Source organism: Hemicordylus capensis, chromosome 2 (genome assembly GCF_027244095.1).
Source record: "Hemicordylus capensis ecotype Gifberg chromosome 2, rHemCap1.1.pri, whole genome shotgun sequence".
NCBI classification, from domain to species: Eukaryota; Metazoa; Chordata; class Lepidosauria; order Squamata; family Cordylidae; genus Hemicordylus; species Hemicordylus capensis.
The window spans coordinates 238,111,441-238,118,785 of record NC_069658.1 but is presented as its reverse complement, the minus strand read 5'-3'; positions in this window follow the sequence as shown (position 1 = coordinate 238,118,785).

Genomic DNA, 7,345 nt, shown 5'->3' with positions numbered 1-7,345 from the left:
AATCAGTTCTTTATAACTGAAGAACTAAGATTAACTATGTGCTGCCTACAAAAGATCTGGGCATTTTGAATGTTCTTGAAACCAAGCTAAGCATTTCTAAGGCAACCAAAAAGCTGAAACCTAAACCCAACTAGTTTGTAGCAATCTAATAAAAAGGTTTTTCCTCTGTTTTTACAAGGCCTCACCGAGTTGTTGATTAACATTCTCAGCAGAAGGGGGGTGGCTGGAAAGCCTCTAATGCAATCCATCTTCAACAGGGCTGCTCGGCCCAGCTATCGTTACCTCTCTCCAAGTGCAGGCATACAAGTGGGGAGCAGTTGTTTTATATTTTTGCCTGTTAGCAAGGGGAAGCAAAGTTTTGAAACTGGGATTTCTACTCCTGTTAAGAAAAATTATTAAGGAGTGAGTTGGTGGCAGCAGTTTAAATTACCAGAACCTCTGCTTTACCTTTTTGTCCTAAAAGTTAAAGGTTAAACCACCAGTCAGCTTCATACAGAGTGCACAGTGAGGGATGAGTGACTCAGCTGATAAAAGCCTCCTTCATGGGCTAGCAGACTGAGTAACTGACCAGGACTGGTCAGTAGGGTTAATCATGTACAGGATTAATCCTCTACATGGTTAGTCCACTCCACAGGGCCCTTAGCAAACAGGGAACTTGTGGGAAACATCCAACATCATGCACTGCCAAACAAAATAACAAGGAGAGCACTAATTTCTGAAACCCCAAGAGCTGGTCTTGTGGTAGCATCTGAATGGGAGACATCTGAATTGGAGACTTGATGTGTGAGCACTGCAAGATATTCCCCTCAGGGGATGAAGCCACTCTGGGAAGAGCAGAAGGTTTCAAGTTCCCTCCCTGGCTTCTCCAAGATAGGGCTGAGAGAGATTCCTGCCTGCAACCTTGGAGAAGCCGCTGCCAGTCTGTGAAGACAATGCTGAGCCAGTGGCATATTGGGGGGAAACGGCGCCCAGGGCAAGCTCTGGCCCTGAAATGGTGCCCCCCCAGCCCCCACATACCTGTGCCAGTGCGGCGGCGCCCCAGGTGGCAGATTGCCGGTGGTGGCGGCGATTTGGCGGCGGCGGGCGGCGGTGGGTGGCGGTCGGTCACCCGCCGAGTGCAGCGGCAGCGATTCGGCAGTGGGTGGCAGCGGCGGGTCACCTGCCGAGTGCGGCGGTGGAGGCGATTCGGTGGCAGCGGGTGGCGGCGGCAGGTTGCCCGCCGAGTGCAGCAGTGGCTGGTGGCTGGTGGCTGGCGGCGATTGGCTGTTGTGGCCCGAGCGGCGGCGGTGGATCGCCTGCCGAGGAGTGCAGGCAGAGTGACGACGAGGCTTGCCTGGCCCGGCGTTGCTTCCCAACTGCGCAGGCGTGCCTGCGCAGTTCACAGAATGAACTGGGAAGCGACACCGGGCCAGGCAGGCCTCGGTGTCGCTCTGCCTGCACTCCTCGGCGGGTGATCTGCTGCCGCCGCTCGGGCCGCTACAGCCAATCGCCGCCAGCCACCAGCCACCGCTGCACTCGGCCGGCGACCCGCCGCCACCGAATCGCCACCGCCCGCCGCCACACTCGGTGGGCGATCCGGGGGGCGGGGGGATGCCACTTTTTGGCGCCCCCAACGTGACCCGCCAGGGTGGCGCCCAGGGCACGTGCCCTGCCTGCCCCCCCCTATTGTTACTCCCCTGTGCTGAGCTAGATAGACCAATGGTCTGACTCAGTATATGGCAGTTTCCTATGTTCCTATGTAACCCAAACTTAGCAGTCAGGAAATGTGGCCATGAAAGACAAAGGGGTCGTTCACACAATCAAAAACTGTATTCTACCTTGGTTTGGAAGTTGTGTGTGCTCTCAGTTTTTGGTTGTGTGGAAGCACACTAGGAGGAGAAGCTATTAATCACAGCCTCAGGGCAGGGGCGTAGCTATAATCGGGCGAACGGGTTCAAAGAACCTGAGCCGTGCCCAATCAGGAGCCGCCATTAGCGGCCCTGACATGCCCCCCGCCTCTGACATCAGACGCGGGGGCGGGAGTTTAGCTTCCGAGTGGGGGCCACGCGGCCCCTTCAAGAGCTAAACAAAGGCTGGTGCTGCGTTCACAGCGCCAGCCAGGAGCGGCTCTTCCTGCAAAGGCCGCATGGCCCCTTCAGCAGTTAAGCTGCTTCTTCCGAACAGAGCCTCAAGGCTCCGTTCGGGAGCCAGACCACGCCCCCCACATCTGACGTCAGATGTGGGGGCGTGGCTATCCCCTGCATCTGACATCAGACGCAGGGGGCAGGGCTATCGGGGTGCCCGCCGCAGCCACACACGGGCCGCCGGCGGGCTAGCTACGCCCCTGCCTCAGGGGAGCTGTATTGTCTGGGCACAACAATTCTATCTTCAGATGGAAACTGACAATGAATTATGCCTCCCAGTCCAGGATAAAATCACCACCACCAAGGATTTATTCCTGTTTGAAATAAATACCACACTTTTCTCCTTCTCATAGAACTACAATCAAGCACATCTTCCAACCAGAAACCGTCTCACCCCCAACTGACCTTCATGGTCCCAGGCTCTCTTTCACCCAATCTGCATATGGAATCCCCACTGCCCAATCACCACAGCCCTGTTGCTGCCTCTACTACTTTCAGAACAAAACCTTACACAATCTGTTAAAAGAAGGGTTTAATACCTATTCGGCAGAATGCTTATTCTCCTCGTTTCCTAATGATCGCTGCCCATTGAATTTTGGAGAAAGATCAGTGTTCCACTAGAGAAAAAGGTAGGGGAGGTGTGAACAAATGGGGAATTGTTTTGTTTTAGAATTATACTTTTTTTTAAAATTGCTTTTATTTATGTTGGTGGCAAAGTATAAAATTGTACTGGAACTTATGTACTGAATGTAGCAGAGGCAGCAGAAGCTCTGTGGTGATTGGGCTACGGGGATTCCATATGCAGATTGGGAGAAAGAGTCTGTGACAGTTAAGGTCAGTTAGGCTGAGACTGTTACCGGATGGACCGAAGACTGATTTATGTAGCTCTGTGTAAAGAAGAGAAACCTCTCCCTTTGAATGTGGGGTAGTAATGATGCAGAGACCACAAAAAGTCCGAAACTCGAAGTTAACCCCAACTCAGCACAATACATGTGGATGAAGCCGCAGCCTGGCAGCATCTCCAGGTAGACCCTCATATCACTGGAGTGCGGCCGGTCAGTGAAGTCCAGTCAGTCAGGAGCTAGGCGGGAAAAGGATCTACTACTGTGTCTGGACAAGGTCTCTTCAGACAGCTATTGGAAGCATCCATAGCTCGCCCTGACTTGCAAATGCCATCCAATACCTTGGCTGCCTGCTGGAGACACCAGCTGAGGAAATGTCCTCTCCCATGAAGAATTCTTGCACGTCTTGCTTAGCTGTGAGACTTCATCAAGATGGTGGACATCATACAAATATTAAACCTCATTATCTCATTAATTATTTGGCTAATTTTGTTATTGGAAAGGTGACTTCACAACTTACAAAATGTGTCTGTATAATATCGGTGAAATGTTGTGTGTGCTTTTAAAAATTACCCTCAAACAGAAAAATAGTATTATTTAATACTAATTTTGAACCAATTAGCCAAGATCCTGAGTTAGCCCTACTCAGAGAAGACCCATTGAAATAATTGGTCATAATGGGTCATTATTCAATTATTTACTCATGACAAACTTAAATCCCAATATTTCAATGGGTATGCACTTAGTAGGATAAAGTCAGGATCCCGGTCATTGTGTGAAATCCTGTTCCTACTTTCCTGGTAGTAAAGCTTGTTGAACACAACAGGACTCACTTCTGAGTAGACCTGCATGGGATTGCACTGTTAGGCAATTGCAAGTAACTATCAATTTGATGAAACTGGGTTCCTTTCCTTCCTCCTAAGTCACTGGTAGAGTCATTAAAATAGTTCACAGTACTCTAGTATATTTAACAACCATTTTATTAAACACTTCAAAAAGTATCAAAAACTTGTCAGCACCATACTGCAACTAACCTTGTAAGCTAGATTGTGGCTCCCAGTAAGAATATCTCCCTATTCACACGACCGTATACACCTAGATGCAGTTTCTGACCTAGGTGTACACGGTTGTATGAATGAGCACATGTGTACACACATGCATATTCACACAATCATAAACTGTCAGTCTCTCTACTGAAGAATACATGGTTGTGTGAATGGAGTGATTATGTAACTCAGTAACTCAATAAATTGCAGCTGGGGATGCTAGGAGTTGTAGTTCAGCAACATCTGGAGGAACCCAGGTTGAGAATCGTGGATATAACTGTTCTAATCATGTGGAAAGATCTGTGTAGGAGCTAATAACAAGCTCCCAGCCGAAGAAGAAGAAGAAGAAGAAGAAGAAGCTCCTTTCTCACTCACACATACACAAATGCAGTGGAAGGAGGGGGTGGCATTATTTTTTTGTCATTTTATTCTTTACTTATCACATTTAACCCAACTAACACCTAAATTTCAAGGTGGTGTGTACACAACTTAAAATAGATAAAACTCAATAAAACAATTTTAAAATCATAAAAATTAAAAATAGTTTTAAGAAAAAACATTTTTTAGAAGTTGCAGCATATATGTCCTAAATGATTTTCTGAAGGCCGCCAGAAATGGAGAAGCTCTTATATGGACAGGGAGCGCACTCCAAAGCTCTGGGGCAGCCGCAGAGTAGACCTGCTCCCACATTGCCACTAAACAAGCCCTTGGCAGCAGCAATCAGACCTCCCCATGTGATCTCAGTAAGCGGCGGGATTCATGACAAAGAAGGCACTCTCTTAAATACCCTGGATTCAATCTTTTAAGCGCTTTATAGGCAATCACTAGCACTCTGTATTATTTTGCTTGGAAACATATTGGCAGACGGTGCAGTTCTTTTAAAATGGGTATTATGTGGTCTCTTCAGGACACCTCAGAGACCTTTTTGGCTGCTCCATTCTGCATCAATGACTGTTTCCGAACGATGTATAAAGACAGCCCCATGTACAGCCCATGACAGAAGTCTCGCCTGGAAATTACCAGCACATGTACCACTGTTTGGAGGTCATGTATCTCCAGAAATGGGCATGGCTGACATGTCAGCTGGATAGAAAGCATTCCTGGCCACTGCCTCAATCTGAGGAGCTAGAGAAAGCTTTTGGGTTCAGAAGTACTCCTGAACTACATACCTGTTCTTTCTGGGATCATCATTTGCATGATGATGAATACAGCAATTGAATCCTAACATGGATTCAGTTATGGTTATGTACTATGGCCAGTTCTTTTAAAAAAACCCCAAAAACCACACACACACACACACACAATGTAGCTGTATTGTGCTGACAGCTTTTTGATACTTTTTGATATATGAAATAAAATGGTGGTTATATATTTACTACTAGAAAATGAGGCATAGGATTCCAGACATACTATATACAATGGCCAGGATCCTGACCAGTGGTGTGCTTTGGACTGGATGTTCAGTCCCTTGCAGGCCTGCCCCCACCCCCAATTTTTTATTTATTTTATTTTATTACATTTTATATCCTGCTCTTCCTCCAAGGAGCCCAGGGCGGTGTACTACATACTTGAGTTTCTCTTTCACAACAACCCTGTGAAGTAGGTTAGGCTGAGAGAGAAGTGACTGGCCCAGAGTCACCCAGCAAGTATCATGGCTGAATGAGGATTTGAACTCGGGTCTCCCCAGTCCTAGTCCAGCACTCTAGCCACTACACCACACTGGCTCTCAAATGCTGGCCTGGGGGCCTCCAAATGCTGAGCATGCAAAATGTGGTATCCCTCTGTAAGTCAGTGAGAAGTCTCTTATTCAGAACCTCTTCTAAAAATAAAAAGTTTCCAGCTTCCCCTGAGCATGTTCTGGTGTAAAAAATAGTGCGCTACAGCTTATCTGGTGGCGGGGTGGGGGGCACACCTTTAAACCCAGGCTCCAAAATTACCTAGATGCACCTCTGATCCTGACTTAATCCTACTCAGAATAGACCCATTGAAATAAGGGATCTAAATTTGTTGTGAGTAAATGAAGTCCCATTATTTCTATGGGTCTTCTCTGAGTAGGGCTAACTCAGGATCCTAGCTAATTGGGTCAACATTAGTGTTAAACAACACTATTTTTCTCTTTGGGGGTAATTAAAAAAAATATCACTGGCTATCACACAATCACATTTTGTAGCTTGTGAATTAACCTTTCCAATGACAAAATTAGCCACATAAGGACTGAGATAATAAAGTTTAACATTTGTATGATGGCAGCCATCTGGATGAAGTCATCACAGCCAACCACCATGCATGCAAGAATTCTTCATCTATGGAAGAGGAGGAGGACATTTCCCCAGCCTGTGACTCCCGGGATAGACCAGGAGATGCCAGCGATTGACACTAGGACTAGGGCATCCTGCAGCCAGCCAAGACATTGAAGGGCTTTTGCAAGTCAGCAGTGTGAACTATGGATGCCTCTGATTGCTGTCTGAAGAGGCCTTATCCAGACTTACGTTAGTCCAAACTGGACTTCACCGTCCGGCAGCACTCCAGAAAGATGAGGATCTCCCTCAGACCTGCTACCTGAAGATGCTGCCAGGCCACGGATTGATCCATGTGTACTAAGTGCAAGTTGGGGTTAACTTTGGGTTTCAGGAGGAGAGTTTTTCACAAGCAATTTAACATTCTTCAAGTATGCAACCACGGCGGCCAGAATAGTATATGCACAGAAATGGAAGGACAATGAACTGCCCACAAAAGAAGACTGGCTGATAAAAATTTTGGAATATGCGGAGATGGCAAAACTTACAGTACTGATAAGAGATCAAAATTTGGAAGGTTTTAAAGAAGATTGGAAATCATTCTTACTGTACCTAAAGAACTTTTTTCCTAATATTGATTTTTCAACAGGGTTTGAAATTTAGTAACATTAGCAGGTTGAGTAGACGAAAATTGAGTTTGTTAAGATATAGGATATATGTTTTGAATTATTATAGCAAGGCTTAATTGTATAGTTAGTGATTCGCGCTGATTGGTGAGCTGGAAGTCAATTTTTTGGTATGTTTAAGATATTGATAAAATCAATAAAAATTTAAAGCAAAAAAACAACAACTTTGGGTTTCAGGTGTTTTGTGCTCCCTGCGTCAGGACTTCATTCGGTAATGGTAGCCCATGGAATTGATTGTTTTCCATAGGTGCAGATGGTTCACCCTGTCTGGTCAGGTCTCTGTCTCATCCTGAACCATGGAGGGATCTCCGGGTGGATTCCAGCTTCTGCACTGCTTGCAGACTGATCCCAGCTCTGGGAAGAGTGGCCCAAACCCTTTTGCTCCGGGGCTGCTCTAGGAAGGTGAATCCA